The 19575-nt window shown below is 36.0% G+C and overlaps 1 protein-coding gene and 1 long non-coding RNA gene across 2 annotated transcripts in view; both read left to right on the top strand.

The window, feature by feature from the left end:
- Positions 1-1768: 1768 nt before the first annotated feature.
- Positions 1769-13144, top strand: LOC129922831 (uncharacterized). Its single transcript, XR_008774733.1, has 2 exons — positions 1769-2017; positions 11967-13144. It is a non-coding gene; the product is annotated as an uncharacterized LOC129922831 (long non-coding RNA).
- Positions 13145-14425: 1281 nt separating this feature from the next.
- The window catches only part of LOC106075685 (uncharacterized), a 151581-nt gene continuing 146431 nt past the window's right edge, over positions 14426-19575 (top strand). The window contains exon 1 of the mRNA XM_056010392.1: positions 14426-14880. The gene's annotated coding sequence lies outside the window, so the exon portion shown is untranslated. The remainder of the gene's footprint in view (positions 14881-19575) is intronic.

Genomic DNA, 19575 nt, shown 5'->3' on the forward strand with positions numbered 1-19575 from the left:
ATAATGACATGACATGACAGACGAGCTGCACAAAAGAGATATGATTAGAGAGGATGAATAATGACATGACAGACGAGCTACACAAAATAGATATGATTAGAGAGGATGAATGATGACATGACAGACGAGCTACACAAAAGAGATATGATTAGAGAGGATGAATAATGACATGACAGACGAGCTACACAAAAGAGATATGATTAGAGAGGATGAATAATGACATAAAATGACAGATGACCTACACAAAAGAGATATGATTAGAGAGGATGAATAATGGCATGGCATGACAGAGGAACTAAAAGAAAGCAAGTTTTCAAACAAAAACAAATTCATGAACGTCTGCTTTGTTAAGAGCAGATGTGTGTAAGATGTGAGTGTGTGAGGAAGCTGGTTCTTATTGTCATATGTGAGTTGGGCATGGATTTTAACTAGGGTTTTATTTCAAGACAGATAATATGTGTAGTCAGTGGTTAATAAAGAAAATAGCGCGGACAAAATAGCGCTATGCATTTTAAACATTAGTAAAATGAGAATGAGAGAAGTACTCTCTTACTAAAATCTGGTACTTGTATACAAAGTACTTGCTAATTTTCATTATTTAAATGTTTGACCTTGAGACATTGCATGAAATTGAAAAGATTCATTACTGAAAATGTTTGTCCTCACAAACAGGTGCTAATTATTATCGTGATCATCATTAACGCTTGTGTTTTTTTCGGAGATTTAGAAAAGTTTTTTCAAGGAACAAAGATCAGAAATCAATTGTCTGCATCACTTACAATTTGTGAAGCAGGAATGTCTAGCTTTGTAAGTTGTAGCTCTGTCTGGGAACTTGACACATTGGCCGTGGATGGATTTTTGAAACCACGAACTTTGTTCGATCTAAACACAATCATCATCCCATGGTCCAGACTGAACAGCTTGCCACAGAGATTTTGTTGATGAATAATGCAATGCAGCCACAGAGATTTTGTTGGTGAATAATGCAATGCAGCCACAGAGATTTTGTTGGGGAATAATACAATGAAGCCACAGAGACTTGCTACCATTTGACTCCACAATATTTCTAATAACTTTTGCTGTCAACCATATTTTGTGGCACCATCAGCAGTAACTCAAAGTAATTTCTCCCAAGCAAAAGAAAGATCCTTTGTGATGGTTGAAATTTCTTAGACAGGACTCGCTAGTGAAGGTCAAATGCATGCTCTTTATAGCTACCAACTTCTCTGATTTCAAAACTGCTGTTTGTACCGAAAACAATTACCAAGATTTTAAGCGGTATCAAATATGTCTGTAAATTCGTTAGCTAGAAAAGAAAACATTTCGAAATCCGATTTTTCTGTTAGTTTTGAATGGAGATATCTTTCACTAGATTTTTAATTATTATCACAAAGGCTGACAAGTTTAATAGCTTTTTACTTTTCAGGACTGATTTCTGCTATCCTTGCTAGCAAGCACTATTTTTATGCATTTGCTGTCGGAAAATGGCTTTATGTCTTTATTAGTTACAATGTGTACAGCTCTGTAGCTCGCCTTACAGCCGACTTTTTTTATTGTTTGTTTTTGGTAAACATTGTCATCAGTCCTTCAGTCTAGGTGTAATATAATAGTTGCGTCTCAAACCAAGAATGCCGCCTTATTTTTTTATGTGTTTCGTTTCATAAAGGTGTTTAATGTTATAATGTTTACAATGAGCCACTCTTTTTATATAAATTATATGATGGTTTAGTATTACTGCTATTTTTTCTTTTGTGTGAACAGAGGATTTTCTACACTTTGTGTTGTGTTGTCGGCAGACAGGATGAAATAACATCACTGGCCGGATATGGCCCGCGGGCCGTAGTTTTTGCATCACTGGTTTATGACTTTATCGAGAATTTCCTGAAGCATAAGTTCTCAATACCCAATTACGTTGATGGGAGTGTCTCTTAAAATAGCGATCCACAGTCACGAGACAAAGTTTTCTAGGAAATGAATCCCATCCGTTACGAATGAAAGAAGTCAACAACATTTAAGTGTAAGTTCAAATAGTTTAGGAAGATGTTTAGATTGTAGGTTTGTGAATAAGATTTAAATAAAGTTAGTTCAATGATTATAATGTTATTTTTGTGCACATATATTTCAATGTATAATAATGTATAAGATTTATAAAAAAATATGCACCTCATGTAGATATCGAAGGCTTCATCTAGACTCTAGATCCAATCAATTTAGTATTTGTTTTGGTACAAATTATCAATGTAACTAAGTGTTATATTTTTTGTAAGGTTAGGATTGGTGTGTGTTTGATTATAATTGCTGCCTGGTCGTGCGGTTTGCCGCTGGACTGTCGTTCAGATTTATCGACTGTCGGGGGTTCAAACCCTGCCCGCTCCCATCCCCTGTCTTCCTGCGGGAGGTTTGGACTAGGAAGTAAACTAAGACCATTCAATACAGACAATACAATACAGACAATACAATACAGACCATTCAATATAGACAATACAATACAGACAATACAATACAGACCATTCAATACAGACAATACAATACAGACAATACAATACAGACCATTCAATACAGACAATACAATACAGTTCATACTATACAGACTATACAATACAGACCATACAAGGAAGTGGTAACAAAACTCATTCAGCAGTCATGCCTCCCACTCTAGCCATATATATGTATCCAAATATTTTCACCTCATCTATTTATATATTACGGATACTAAACTTTCTTAACAGTTACAATTTCAATGGAAGCTTTAAACAAGAGAAAAATAGACAGAGGCGGAAATAAAGATGCGCGGGGCCCTGAACGATAGTATTATATCAAGGCTATAAATATGTGTACGATGTGCCTGCACAGCCTTACAGTGACAAAAGATACACATTATCGCGTCTCCCCCCCCCCTCTGCCACCCAAACCCTAAGATTCTAATAAAGTATTACCGGCACACACCATTTGCTTTTAAGTCATTGCTTGAGTTGGCGCGCGTATGTGTGTGTGTGTAAGTAGGCGCGTGTGTGGGTGTGTGTGTAAGCGCGCCAGACCGAGGAAGTATATTCGAGGAAAAAAAAAGAAAACTTGGCAAGGGAGAGAAGAAATTCTTGAGCACCTTGTCACAAGTTAAAGCCAACATTTCCTACTGTTGGATGTAGAAGACCTCGATAAACAACGACAGCAATAAACTGATTACGTGGAGGTAGCTATGGAGATTTTACGAGCACAAAAAAAAAACAAAAAAAACTGGGTATTTTTTATTGAATCCATTATTATCTCGAGATTTAGTACTTCGCTAGTAATGACATTTTCATTGCATTGCTAGGGCCTCTAGTTGTTGGGTCTCTATTCCCCCCAGGGGACATATTCTATGTTCCTTCTTATTGGCAAAGGGTCTGTTCGTGTGAGACTTTATTGCTATCACTTTTAAGTATCAATATCACGTCATAGACATAGAAAAAAAAAGAAAAACGCCAGCCCAAACTATCACCTAAACGAAAAACAGAGAAGTTGAAAGGTCACAAGTGGTGTCCTGACGTCAGCACACCAGGCAGTACACACCCACCACTTCCAGACTTGCTACGATGATTAACATGTCGACTGCTGAGCAGCGAAGTGCGACAAAGCACAAGGCTTTCACGGATGACCGCGCATTAGTCATTGCAGAAGAAGGGTCACTAGACTAGTCTTCTAGGACATTGAGAGCTGCGATGTGAATTTGTACAGATGTTTATCTACTGATCTAAGGGCTTTATTTTTTTGTTTACTGCATTTAAACAAAAATTAAAAGTCACATGAGTGTTTATATGGTTTATAACTTTAAAAGTTCGATAATTCATGGGACATTTTTGGATAAGTCTACCGCGATAGCTACCCTCCCCTCCTTTTGATCGCTAAACACACATACACATGGTAGCCCAAAAGTAGGTGAACAGTAAATAATATCATTTAAGTCAGTGGTCTTTAACCTTTTTTGACCTACCGCCCATTTTTTTGTATTTTTTTTTAAATCCGCCAGCGCCCCCCTCTAAAAAACACTTATAAAGAAGCGTGAGCAGGTATATATGAAGAAAATGTCATTTATTTAATTATTTGTATGCAGTCAATAACACTTTTTCCGCATGGGAGACGACCGCATGGCAAAGGCGATCTTCTATGCCGAGCTTAGAGTAGGACGGTGTTACAGAGGTGTCCCCTGTAAGCGCTATAAAGATCCTCTCAGGCGCCATTTTGCCCTCACTGGCATAGAGGAAAATACCTGGCAGCATTCTCAGGCGGACAGTTGGAGAGCTCTCACAAAAGCTTCGGGACAAACATTTGAGACTCAAAGAAAAGCCATTATTGAAGAAGGCGTAAAAGACAGAAATAAAACTTAAATTGACCGCCAGCAGACAACGGCACAAAATTTGGGAAAATATGCATGTCGCAGTTGGGTTTGCGTAGTTACGTGAAACACTGCACTCAGCCTTTTCTCTCCGGAATCAAAGACATTGCCAATATTATCATGAAACACAAATTATGTCATGGCTTTCTTTTAAATCCTAAGAAGTAAGAAGAGTTCCTTTTAAATTATTGTCTATTAAGGCTTACTGTTTTTACGTTTAATTGTATATTTAGTTTTATTTTTAAATATAAAGATTATTATTACTGAATTCACTACGAAATGAAATTAAGCTAATGGGAACCTTGCGTCTCCTGCAGTCTGACAATATTAGAAATCTCAACATTTAATTAGCCAAAACAAGGCGGAAGTCTCCTCTGGTGGCTACATCCAGACTATTTCTTGGCATATTCACTAACTTTGTCACCCACTAAATCTAGGTTAACCACGTATGTTGATGGACAAGCTGAAACATAATTCTAATTTCGAACACAGTTTTGGAATTTTACTGAAACATTCAAATGCAGCCATATCTCTGTTGCGCCTCATATGTAAACAGTCTTTTTACTGAAGACATAATTGTGTACATCTATTTTTTCCAGCGAATCAATTGGAACAACAGTAACAGATAATTGTAATAATCGTCGTTTATATTGAATATTTTTGTTTACTTGATGCAGTTATCCTAGGCTCTAGTATTTCAACTGATTACTTAAAATAATATTTATTAATTTAGCAGATTATAATTTCATTAATGTGTTATTATTTGAAACTTTGTCTCTCATGTAAAGCTAATCATCACAAGGGGGGATTGAGTCTATAGACTTTATTAAAGCCAACAAACTTGAAAAATGTCAAATGATGACTTCGACCCATTGAAAAGAATTAGTAAAAAAAGGGAAATGTATGGTTATTACGTAACTGATAAATGTTTGTTTATGTACATAATCTTTGAATATCTCACAACCCAATTATTATTTGTTATTTATATAACCTAAATTGGTAATCCACATTGTTCCTATGGTATTTACGTTGAATGTTGGCTTCTAAAGCCAAAGGTGCAAGGTTGAAAGTCTTAGGGATGCATTTTTTTGTAAAGATTTTTTCTTTTCTTTTTTTTTTTTTTGTCTAAAAAGTAAAAATAAAAACTGTACTACCATATTATTAAAAAAAAATTGTCTAAAAAAAAAACACCCCATATATTCTTAGGTTGCATGGTGTTGATGTTCTGAAAGAAAATGTCCATTAGACAATAAAGTAATAGTGTATATTACAGTACATCTTTATCTATGTAACTGCTTTATGTGTTAGCAACTGATTATATCTATAAGACTGTAACCGTACAGTTACAAGGTTACAAGGTGAAGATTCTTAAGACACAACCAATTAACAATTTTGGCACATTTACGGATAAAATTCATTGCTAATTCTGCTTGACCTTGACACATGACTACCTTTAAATTGCCAAGTGATTAAGACAAAATTTTTATTTGATTATGTAAGGAAAAAATGGCTGAGAAGGATTTTGAGAGTCAGATAAACAGATCGGGTCTTAAGCAAGGAAATCTTATGCCAAACTGGGAGTCGAACATATAGTGAGGTTGTGACAGAGCGTCGCATGATGTTTCCGGGACAAGGTCTACGACAAAAATAAACTACGCATACCAAAAATTGCGATGACATGGAGGCCAATACGAGGAAACGCAAACAGGGACGTCCTCTTCATACTTGGCGCCACACCTTCATTGAGGAGCCCAGAACAGTGGACACCAAGTGGGAGGAGGCTTCAGACATTGCCAATGACAGATCTTTATGGAGACAGCTTACAGCCCAATGCGCAGAACGGCGCGGGAGGACCTAAGTCTAAGTAAGTACTAAGTAAGTATTGAAAGAAACTGCTTAATAAACAAAATCCTCTATTGCTTTATTTTCTCATAATTAAAATTAATTAGATTAATTTAAAAATAATTAACAAAGACCCCCTTTCACATTTTAAACACTAATACGCCTTTGTCTTGTACGTGTAACATAAAAAGAAAAATAAATATTGTTATAGACCTGGTGGTGGCACAGATGGGGGTAGTGGTGTGAGTGTAGTCAGCCGACGCAAATCGCCCCAGGCCAGCGCTAGACGAGCGGTCAACCGTGACAAGTTACGACGATCGGCCGAGACGAGTTAACAACAAGAGGGTTCGGGAAGAATCGCCGTCGTGAACAGAGCTCATTAGCGTCACGAGAGTTGTAGTCATCTGACCACCTAGAAACGTCGAGCGGCGTTCTGTCCGGTTCTAGAAGGCCAGTAGGGACCCTATATAAAGAGCGGAGGTGTCGCAGTCAAGACGGTTCAGAAAGCGGGTTCACGACAGGAGTTCAGAACACGGTCGACTACAGCACAGTTCAACGGTGTGGTTCTGTACGGAGCATTACGACGGTTCAGTGCGGAGTACTATCAAGTACAGTTGAGACGAACGGCGTCTTGATCTTGGTCTGTGATCGAGTCCGACACAACGAGCCCAAGTGTGTGAAGTCAGTCCCGAACTGTTGAACCCAGTGCAAGCCCGGAACGAGACGGAGAGGCTAGTGCAAGACTTGATACGGCGGAACGGTGTTATTGCAGAGCTATTTGTACTGTTCTACGTGCTGCCAATTGTACAGTATTGGCTGTTATTTATGGACATTAAACCTTTACGTTATTTTGGAGCCCTGACTTGTCAAGTTCTTTAAGTTGGTGGTGTATGGTGCAGTTTGCAGAGAGCCTGGATAGTGAGATTCGTAACAATATGTTGGCTAAAGTAAATGCAACATTTAATTGTTTAGCTATTTGTATTAACCAGCTAAAATAACAGACACATATTTTTAATATTTAAAGGAGATAAGGGCCAAATATTTTTTTCTAGGTCTTTTCGGAAAATAAGACCATTCGAAATTTATAACCAAGTTTGCGCTAGTAAGTAGAAATCAAAATATTAGTAATTGTATAGGCCAGGGATTAAAAACATTTTTTTTCTCAATCACATTTATATTTTGTTCACTTCTAATTCAGATGCATAACGCAAGCTTTTACATTCTTTCAGTCTTGTAAAGTAACCTATGGTCTTAAGGACATATTCGGCCTGGTATACATATGGAGTATAATCATTTGAGAAATCGAGATCAATGTAGGCTATGACAGTGTGGGCGAATGTAGCGGTTGTAGATTGAGAAAAAAAAACACACCCCAGCCTACTATATTGTAGCAGATAGAAATCTTCATTTAATATTAATTACGAGCAGGCAAGCTTTTTTATCGTATTGATTTTGGGATATACGATCATTGAAACCTTAGATTGAGGGAAACATATACTGGTTTGTTAAACCAAACTCTTAACTTACGTTAGGGAAAGAAAAGTCAGTTGTGCTGGCCACATGACACACTCGTTAACCGCAGACCACAAACAGATGACCTTTACTTACATTATATGCCCTATAGACCACATGATCTAGCTTCCAGTTCATTGATAGCCTCTTAGCTCAAGTCTCCGCCGTGTAAAAACTTAGTTGCGATGGCCTTCTAAACTTCTTCGTAACCTCTGACCTGACACTATTGTTCAGCTTGCTATCCACCTGCCACATTTTGTAATATTTATTGATCCGGCAGTGTTTATATACCGCGTCACTCCAGTATATAAACAAGACAAGGTTACAAAAGACAGTTTGTGTGGAAACACAAACTCAAAATCGGCCCACCCAGGCAGGCTTCAATTTTTTCAGAAAGAACATCCAAATAAAATTATATCAAAGACAAATGAGAGATAAGAATGGAGAAAGAAGGTTAACAGATCTTGTGTAGTGTCCCAACGGTCCAGCAGTTCAAAAGATAGGTGAAAGTGAATGTAAAGTTAGATGTTAACCTGATGAAAAGTTCATCTGTTTTTATGACCTATGGTTAACGAGGGTATCTTGTAGCCAGCACAATGACCAACCGCCTTTACTTTTCCCCAACTAATGCCAGGTACCAATTAGAGCTGAGTGGACTCAGAGGCGCCCAAAGATTCCAAAGTTGAAAATCCCAGTCTTCGCCAGGATTCGAACCCGGGACCTCCGATTCGGAAATCAAGTGCCTTACCGCTCAGCTAGCGCGCCTCCCCTGGCCTTGCCTCCCCTGGCCTAACTAATGTCTTATAATTGATCTAATTGTTTTTAAGTGGCAAAATCTCTTTTTCGAATCCTAAAAATCCCATACTGCCAATAACAAACTCCAGGAAAATAAAGTTTACAGGATTACTATTCATTTTAAATTAGGTCTAGCTTATAATGCATTCTAATTACTTTTTTCTCATTAAAAAACTGCTTGCATAACTGATTTTAAAAATTAGATTTTTCGCTTTCAGAAAAAAAAAAAGTAGCCGTTGCATCAGAACTTTGAATGGTCTAAAATATTGTGATGTCGGATTTTCAATATCTTTTCTAGTTTACGAGATCTAAACGGGAGAGATGGACAGACGGACAGACATTTCGCACAAAACTAAAAGCGTCTTTTCCCCTTTCGGGGTCGCTAAAATGTAATTTTCTGGCTCAGTTTTAATGCCAAGTATTTTATCACGCAAGTCTATCTTTAGCTGATTACTTTCCCTGAGCTCGTTCACTGTGTGTTCTTGAACTTGGCTCTGCTACACGTCTGGAACAATCATGTGATCTAGCAGTCTTAGTTGATATGCGCAAAATAATTGACAAACAACAAATAACAAATAACTCCACAAGATTCAAGCCACGAAACCGTAGAAATAAAAAAAAATGGTTTTAATTAATTTCATATTTAGAATGTTTCTTTTACATTATTGTAGTCTGTACGGACCAAACTTCTCTAATTCAGCACCTTGATCCCTATAGATATGTTTCGTGTGACTTTAGAAAAGACTAGTAGTTGTAACTATATACTACAGCTTGAGCATGTTAATGTTGGTAGTGTCTGTGTGAAAAAAATAGTCATTTTAGATTTGTCGTTTTTCTTGTCATGGCTATGTAATATAGAGTCTACCAAATACTTAATCTTGTTTTTTTTTTCGTTTTAGTAATGGACTAGGACTTGTGGGTGTTGGATTACGTCCTCTTGATTATATAAGTAATAATCATCAAATCGGAAGGGGGAAGTAGGCACTATGCCCCCTAGAGTCGTCCATGTACCATGGCCAGATGCCAAACTCAGAGATGAGCCAAAAAATACAATTATTGTTGATATTTTAGTTAGGTAATACATGTTCATGTATTGTGTGTTATTAAATACTTTGTATTTGCATTCCTATATTTCTAAGTGATGTCCATGACAATTGGGTTGGGGGGGGGGGCGATACAGTTTCTTGCCTCGATCGCAGGTTTAGTTCACTACACCTCTGCCTTCAATGATTTCTTGCTTTGAGCTATAGGTCTTAAATAGTTACTAATCGTTTAATGTAATGTTTTCTTTGCAATGTAGATTTTTTGTGTGTTGGATTACCTCCCCTGGAATAAATAGTTACTAATCATCTGATGGAATGATATCTTTGCGTTATAGGTTTTGTAGGTGTCAGATTATCTCCTCTTAAGTAGTTGCTAATCGTCTAATGTAGGGGTGGGCAACCTTTTTGTATCAAGGGCCGCATTAAAAAATATATATATATATATATATATATATATATATCTTAGAAAGATACGCTCGCTAACTGTGTAGATTGTTTTTTACACTGTATTATATTCACGTTTCTTTTTTTTTTTTTACAATTTACGTTGAAAAAATTACATTAAGAGCTAGCAATGATTCAATTGCTGTTGTCGTTTATATCACAATATGTCCACGAAAATACAGTTGTACTTATATTGCAGTATTTTTCTTTTTAAACTCCTGCATAATGTTCCAGAACTGTGGAACTGGCTTACTAGTTGTTACCCTTGTGACTGCTGTCAAATTACAGTCAGTCAACATTGCTCTGTGATTATACTTGTTTAGTTTCCATAAAAAACGCTTGCTCACTGAATGAGACAATAATATATGTTCCGGAAGTTAAATATCGGGACGAACGAAACCTGCCTTTGTGGAGCATCACCAGAGAATGCTGACCATAACCTTCAATGGTGCACACAAAATCAAGAGACCTGAACAAGACTCTCCAAACCTGCAACAAGTAAATTGATAATGAAGAAGAAGAAGAACAAATGGATGTGTACCCAAATAGCATTGACAGTAGCAATTTTTTTAAAGAGTGGAATTCAGCTTCTGGCACCTATAAGGCTCCCGTGGTAGTATTAACTGGAACTTCTCTTTGTTTGAAGTTTTGTCCTCTGGAGCTGAATCAGCTTCTGCGATAAATGGTGAGCTAATGGTATTGAAAACTGGTTCTTGACGTCTTAAATTTTGCTTTTATAAATTGCACAATTAAAGAATCTTAATAAGTGTTGAACTTTTAATCATTTCACTAAAACTAGTTTCTACTTTCAGCAAAGGAAAATAACAAACCTAATTTCCTTTGCTTGCTTGTAGACATGGGAAAGCCTTGTTTGAAAAGATTTAACATGCATTTACATTTAATATGTAAAAAACAAAAACAATTGCAATTGTAAATATGAAAAAAACACATGATATATGTCTTTCACTCTTCATTAGAAATATTGGTAACAACGTCACAGTCAATTTCCTTTCAAGTATCTTAACAATTTATTCAATGAGATTTGCCTCTGCCATGCTAAGCTTACGGATACATTGGATTATTTTGTTCATAAATCGGAACTACTCGTGGTTAACACCCTTAGCTCTAATAACTTTAATCACAATGAAATTATGGCCATATTAATGTAGAAATGGTATGCAGCTTTGTGCATACTTTTCCATTTAGAGTTTATGGTTGGGATATTTTTTATTAAAAAAAAATAATTTTATCAGTCAAAGATCAAGCTCCATCAGTTGTTACACTTGCCATCTTGTTTCAAGCCCACCCAACACTTAGAGATTGTGTCTTGAATCGAGTGTATTGATGTATAGGCAATAAGCATAATCTTCCTTTACTTAAAACTTTTATAATAAGACAGTTTCAATAATCTGTGTGCATGTTATTTTTAATATTTGCATTTTTCTATTTATATACTGTGGGAACACCTGATTTCTATAGATGTCGGCGGCCCGCATAAAACACTTCGGGGGGCCGCATGTTGCCCGCTGTCCGTAAATTGCCCACAACTGGTCTACTGTAATGTTTTCTTTGCAGAACGCTCCAACATAACCATGAGAACAAAGAAGAAGAAGAAGTCTAATGAAATGTTTTCATTGCACTATAGGTTTTGTGTGTGTTTGATTACCTTCACTGGAATCAATAGTTATTAATAATCTGATGGAATACTTTCTTTGAGTTATAGATTTTTGTAGGTGTTGGATTACCTCCCCTTAAATAGTTACTAATCGTCTAATGTAATGTTTTCTTTGCACTATAGTTATTGGTTTTGTATGTGTTGGATTACCTCCCCTTAGATATATAGTTACTTATCATCTAATGAAATGTTTCTTTGCACTATAGGTATTGTATGTGTTGGATTACCTCCCCTTAGATAGATAGTTACTTATCATCTAATGTAATGTTTCTTTGCACTATAGGTTTGGCGAGGTTAGAAAGTTAACGTCTACTTTCAAACTATCTCCATCACCAAGTTAAACTATACACCAACTAAGTCTGCCAAGGAATAGAGGAGCCCCCAGCCATTCAGCAAGCCCTATCATCTCATTCACTCTTCCAATCAAGTGCACATCCTTGACAAGCAAGCTGTGTTTAGCTCCATTAACAGCCACAGCCGTGTTTAGCTCCATTAACAGCCACAGCCGTGTTGAGCTCCATTAACAGCCACAGCCGTGTTTAGCTCCATTAACAGCCACAGCCGTGTTGAGCTCCATTAACAGCCACAGCCGTGTTGAGCTCCATTAACAGCCACAGCCGTGTTTAGCTCCATTAACAGCCACAACCGTGTTTAGCTCCATTAACATCCACATCCGTGTTTAGCTCCATTAACAGCCACAGCCGTGTTGAGCTCCATTTACAGCCACAGCCGTGTTTAGCTCCATTAACAGCCACAGTCGTGATGAGCTTAAGTTCATAGAGGGCGTACAGTCCACTGTGAGTCTGGCAGTAGGACATGCATGCGCCCTTCGAAGCCTCGCAATTCTAGATCTTCTAGCAGCAGATCTGTGTCCGATGTTAAGCAGAAGATTTGCAAGGGGAGTAACTATCACTCCAGCAAGTCTTCAACAAACAGAGTTGGAGCCCATAGCGCGCCGTTACAAAATAAACAGTTTTCTTTTGGGATCATCTAAGTCCAATAACTTTGCCACAACTTTGTTTAACACTGCAGACCCAAAACTTGTTGTGAATGGAGGAAAATTACCTTCCAGAACCTATGTTTACCCCACTGCCAGAAGTTCTCTCTTTCAATACCCAGAAAGCTAGGGAAAATACCCAAGACCTGGATGGGGGATTAGGAAAACGTCTGTTGACCTTGACATACAGGAAGAAGATAACTCATTCAGAATAGGTATTTAATCTAGGGCTTTCAACTACTCGGAAGAAGATCTTTGAACACCAACAAATTACAACCCAAAAAAGAGCATTAGTTTCATTTGTTATTGAAACTATTTTTGTGTGAACTAGACTTAATATTTATACAACTTGCAAGGTTTGTTTTTATAATGTTCATGTGTACATGATGAAATGTTTATGTATGATGTTTACTTTATCTAATGTTTGTAATATTTGTTTCCATTCAATTAAAAGCGACATTTTATTAGATGTGTTCTATATGTTGTTGTATTGTTTGAGGAAGACATTTCAGAAGAATCGGTGACACATTTATCTGATAAAAATATATTTTACAAATTCTTTTATATATTGTTATCACGTAAATAAACAGTTTAGATCAACTTTATATTTGGCAATAATTTTGAAATGAAATTGAAAATTGTGTTTTCTATAATCGTAAATAACAGTACCTTTTTCCAACCTTGCAATTGCAAGGCAAATGGTGTAAAGCCATCTGTTTATGTGGCAGTCTGTTAACGAAAACGTTATATGGTCAACACAACGACAAACAGCCTTTATGTTTTCCAACTAATATCAAGCCTCTATTAGAATTGGTTTGATTCATGGGTGTCGAAAAATTTCATAATGCTTTTACCAAGTCTACAATGGGATTTGAAATCATGACTCCTGAGATCAGAACTACAATTCAATTCCAAATGATGTCTTTAAACTATGAAAGAATTCAAGCATTAGATAGTTAGGTGTATAAAACAATGTTATTAAAAGAAAAGAATATGAACAATACTTTTTTAAACAAAGCCTAAATTAATTTTAATTGTATCTATTAGTTTTGATCATTTCTATAATTGATCTAGACTAAAATTAATAAATCTGTGCGATTAGAAATATTTTTTACAAAGACTAAGACTGCTTTATTGATCCTTACGGAAAATTGTTGTGATTACAAGGACTCTTTTCTCATATAAAGACAACACAACAGAAAAATACACATAAATACTACAGAAAACATAAAGAGTTTAACTTTCTCACGCTATAATCCAGTGCAGACTCAGAACGAGACAGCAAAAGGTCACTCACAAAGGTCACAGGGTATACATTTTAGGCCAAAAGAAAATCCCCTACCGAGGACAGACGCTGGATCTGAGGTGCTTTACATTTAACATCTAGATTTAAAAAAAAAAAAGAGGAATAAAAGTTTCGCACAAAAAAAAAAAATTAATAAGTGCTAGGCAATGAAATACAATTTTGGCTTTAGACATTTAAATGTTTGCTCAAAATTGAGAATAAGAACCTCTAAGTTTCTAGCTTGAAAATAAATGACTATGATGTTTTCAGCTTTTTTTCCGTCAAAAAGAATTTGAAGACTTATTGAAAATCAGTCCACAGGGTCAAGAATTTAATAGTCTACATTGACAATAAAATATGAATGAATAACTTCACTACTAATACAGCTTCAGGTTGCAACATGACGTGATTTCCTAGAGGGCGCTCCACATATTATGTTCACATTTGTTTATTTATAGGGACGAAATCAGGAAGTCCCTTTTTAGAAACTTAAAACCAAAATACATTTTACGGTAACGACATATGTTTAAACCAATATAACAGTCGACAGTCGAGTTTTCTGAGATGTGGCCAATGAGTTGAGAATTTTTCTCATTTCTTTATGTATACCTTGAAAGTTTAATGAAAATCACCAGAGCGTTTTTTTAAATAAAATTTACATATACGAACATTCAAGCATTGCTCTGTTAATATTATATGACCTTATCGTGAATTTTCTCAAGCATAAGTTTTTAATGTCCTATTACGTGGATGGGAGTGTCTCTCCATAATAGCGCTCCACAGTCACATGACAAAGTTTTCTACGAGATTAACCAAAGTCGTTACGTCTGAAGGAAGTCAATAACATGTAAGTGTATGTTCCAATAGTTTAGGAAATTGTTGAGACTGTTGGTATACAAATTGGATCCACATAACGTAAGTTTAACACAAATCAATGTTATTGATTTATTGATGTAACTATATTCCAATGTTATGTATACAATTAAAAAAAAAATGCAACTAATAACTAGCTCAGTGGTAAAACATGTTGAATTTTAATAATAAAGAGACAATTTCGAATTTATAAAAACATTGTATTTATATGTCAGTATATAACAGTGGTTCTCAACCTTTGAAGCTCGGCGACCCCTTTTTACAATCCCCCACTCTACTGTGACCCCCCGCACACACACAGAGCAATAGAAGAGTAGACCAAAAAATCAATTTTTTTGATGGTCTTTGGCGACCCCTGGCAAATCTTCATTCGACCCCCAACTGGGTCGCGACCTACTTGTTGAGAACCCATGGTATAGAACCTTCAACTCCTTCCACTTATTCATAAAATTATTGTTTAGACCAACAAGAAGAGACAGTAGATTAAGACCTAAGTGAATAGAGAAACATTTTTTACTTTCAATCATCGATGAGTTTCGTCTTTTAGATTTTTTTACAATATGATGAGAAACATTAAAATGCCAGTTTACAACATAAAGAAATATTGTATAAACCCTCAAACATATACTTTAGTATTTCAGATAGGCGAAGACTACTACTAATAAACGCATCTCTGCACATTGTGACCAACATGGTCCCACAACATCGGACGTTAGTCTCCAATGCTTAATTAGAATAAAAGCTTTAAATAAAGCTCACTTGTTCATTTCATTGCCAACATGGCCCCAAGTGCATTGTAACTCAGCCTCAGCGAACAAAGATTTGCTCTAGGCCCAGTACGTCAGACAAGCTTTGTAGTCACTCGATGTGGCCACCCCCTCCTTCCCAGTGAGATCACTTTAATATTAGTTATTTATAAGACAAATAGTTATCAATTTAAATACTAGGGTCGCTTCACTGTTAGAGAAACATTTTGATTATAAAGAAATAATTGGGAATTCCTTAAATGACTTTTTATTCTATGTCAGTGTTTCCATAAATAGACTTCACGAAGTTGTCAGCACAAACACAGAGTCCTTAAAAAAAAACCAACCGATTAAAAGGTCGCCACACTTTGTCATCAGTGTATATATAACAACGAGATGCCCTTGTACCGTAGCGAACTTATTTCTCCAAATGTCCCCCAGAGAGCCCTGCGCTCAATGGACTCAACGCTTTTAGTGGTGCCACGTTTCTACATCAAAAGCTACGGTCTGCATATAGCTTATGTTGTCCATATCTTATGTTGCATATAGCTAATGTTGTCCATAGCTTATGTTGTCCATATCTTATGTTGTCCATATCTTATGTTGTCCATAGCTTATGTTGTCCATAGCTTATGTTGTCCATAGCTTATGTTGCATATAGCTTATGTTGTCCATAGCTTATGTTGCATATAGCTAATGTTGTCCATAGCTTATGTTGTCCATAGCTTATGTTGTCCATATCTTATGTTGTCCATATCTTATGATGTCCATAGCTTATGTTGTCCATAGCTTATGTTGTCCATATCTTATGTTGTCCATATCTTATGTTGTCAATAGCTTATGTTGTCCATATCTTATGTTGTCCATAGCTTATGTTGTCCATAGCTTATGTTGCATATAGCTTATGTTGTCCATAGCTTATGTTGCATATATCTTATGTTGTCCATAGCTTATGTTGTCCATATCTTATGTTGTCCATAGCTTATGTTGCATATAGCTTATGTTGTCCATAGCTTATGTTGCATATAGCTTATGTTGTCCATATCTTATGTTGTCCATAGCTTATGTTGTCCATAGCTTATGTTGTCCATATCTTATGTTGTCCATAGCTTATGTTGTCCATATCTTATGTTGTCCATAGCTTATGTTGTCCATAGCTTATGTTGCATATAGCTTATGTTGTCCATAGCTTATGTTGCATATATCTTATGTTGTCCATAGCTTATGTTGTCCATATCTTATGTTGTCCATAGCTTATGTTGTCCATAGCTTATGTTGCATATAGCTTATGTTGTCCATAGCTTATGTTGCATATAGCTTATGTTGTCCATATCTTATGTTCCCCATAGTTTATGTTGCCTTTAGGTAAATCCAGCACTGTGAGTCAAAATTTCGAGTATCAGAAGATGAGAGAAATGAACATGCAAATAATTTTCTGTGGAACTTAATAAAGTCTCAAAAGAAAATAACACTTGAAACATTCATTTATCGTTCCTAGAAATACTACAACAAATACTACTCATAATAATAATCTTTATTATAAATGAGGAAATTGGACTTAACATTTACGCATTTTAAAAATACATAGAACTTCCCTGAAAAAAAAATACACAGTGGCTCTTATTATTAGATATATTTGTATTTTTGACTCCACGGGGGTGTTCTGTTATGAAGTGTGTGTGTGTTTGTATGTGTGTTTTAATTTTCTGTCTAGATAGTTGTGAATAATTTGTTTTTCTTCACTGAATTGATTCTAATGTATCCTGGAGAAAGTCCATCACTGTGGCTGCTTCATTTGAAAAAGTACAAGTTGAGTGACATAAGGATTTGTAATTTAATCAGCTAAAAATGTTCTAAATTTAAACGGGCCTAAATGTGGATGAAGAAATATAATGTTTCAATGATATTCGATTTTTACTAGATTTGTGTCATTACTGTGAGACACATAGGAGCTTCTCTGGTGGGCCGAGTGAGAATATCTTGATTTCTCCACTTGTACAGAGAAAGATATGAGCCCACTTCCCATTCTCAGGTCATGGGGCTATTCTATGTTTCAGTTTAAATTATGTTTTTAATGCATGGGTGCTTGTCCTCTTTTCTGTATATCTTAACTAAGACCCTCTACATAATTTGATCACTAATACGCCTATGTCTTATACGTCTAATATAAAAAGAAGTAATAAATCTCTAGGCTTACATAAATGTAACATTTATTCGTTCAGCTGTTTGTATTAACCAATTAAAACATAAAAGGGAGATAAGAGCCAAATATTTTTTCTAGGTCTTTTCGGAAAATATGGCCATTCGAAATTTATAAGCATGTTTGGTCTATTAAGCAGAAATCAAAATAATAGTAATGGTATAGGCCAGGGTTTGAAAACCTTTTTTTTTTCTCAATAACATATATATTTTGTTCTTTTCTGGTTCAGATGCACGACACTAGCTAACCTATGGTCGTTTTGACATATTCGGTCAGGTATACATATGAAGTATAATCATTTGAGAAATCGAGATCTATGTAGGCTATGATAGTGTGGGCGAATGTAGCGGTTGTATATCGAGAAAAACACCCCCTAGGAATATTATATTTTAGTGGGTAGAAATCTTCAGTTAATATACATTACGAGCAGGAAAGCTTTTTTATCGTATTAAATTTGGGATATACGATCATTAAAACCTTAGATTGAGGGAAACATCTACTGGCTTGTTAAACCAAACTTTTGACTTTAGTTAGGGAAAATAAAGGCGGTTGGTCATTGTGCTGGTCACATGACACACTCGTTAACCGCAGACCACAAACAGATGACCTTTACTTACATCATCTGCCGCATGGTCTGAGAGGGGAGCTAACTTTCAGTTCATTAATAGCCTCATAGCTCAAGTCTCCGCCGTGTAAAAACTTAGTTGCGATGGCCTTCTAAACTTCTTCGTAATCTCTGACCTGACACAATTGTTCAGCTTGTTATCCACCTGCCACATTATGTAATATTTATTGATCCGTCAGTGTTTGTACACTGCTTCACTACAGTATATGAACAAGAAATGTAATTTTCTGGCTCTATTTTAATGCCAAGTATTTTAGCACGCAAGTCCACATTTAGATAATTACTTCCCCTGAGCTCGGTCACTGTGTGTTCTTGAACTTGGCTCTGCTACACGTCTGGTAAAATCATGTGATCTAGCAATCTTAGTTAATATGCGTAAAAGGTACTTCAGAACAAAAAAAAAATAAATCCACTAGATTAAAATAACGAAACCTTTTAAATAAAAAAAAATGGTTTTAATTAATTCCATATTTATAATGTTTCTTTTACATTATTGTAGTCTATACGGACCAGACTTCTTTAATTCAGCAACTAGATCCCAATAGATATGTTGTATGTGACTATAGTGAAGACTTTTGGACGAAACTATGTACTACAGTTTAAGCATGTTTATGTTGCTAGTGCCTGTGTGAAAAAATAGTCCTTTCAGATTTGTCGTTTTTCTTCTGTCATGCCTTTTGTTATGCATGTGTGCTTTCTATAGAGTCTACCAAATACTTCATCTTGATTTTTTCGGTTCACTAATGGTTCTCCTAGGACTATTGTGTGTGTGTGTGTGTGTGTGTTGGATCACTTCCTCTTGAATATATAGCTAATAATCATCAAATAAGAGTCATATTGAGTGGGGATAGAGAAAGGGCACTATGCCTCTAGCGTCACCTACGGGGAGGGGGGGGAGGCAGCCTCACACAGAGATGCGCCAAAACATAAAATTATTGTAGATATACCAGTTAGGTATTAAATTTCCTTGTTGTTTGTTTTCTATTATCATGAAACACTTTTTATTTATAATATTTCTATGTAATATTCATTGACAATAAGTTTAGGGGGGGAGGCGCCATTAAACTTTCTTGCGCCGATTGCTCACTACGCCTCTGCATCCAATGTGTATGTGTGTTATGGATTACCTCTCCTTGCACAGATAGTTACAAATCATCTAATGCAGG

The sequence above is a fragment of the Biomphalaria glabrata genome, chromosome 14 (assembly GCF_947242115.1).
Source record: "Biomphalaria glabrata chromosome 14, xgBioGlab47.1, whole genome shotgun sequence".
Lineage (NCBI taxonomy): Eukaryota > Metazoa > Mollusca > Gastropoda > Planorbidae > Biomphalaria > Biomphalaria glabrata.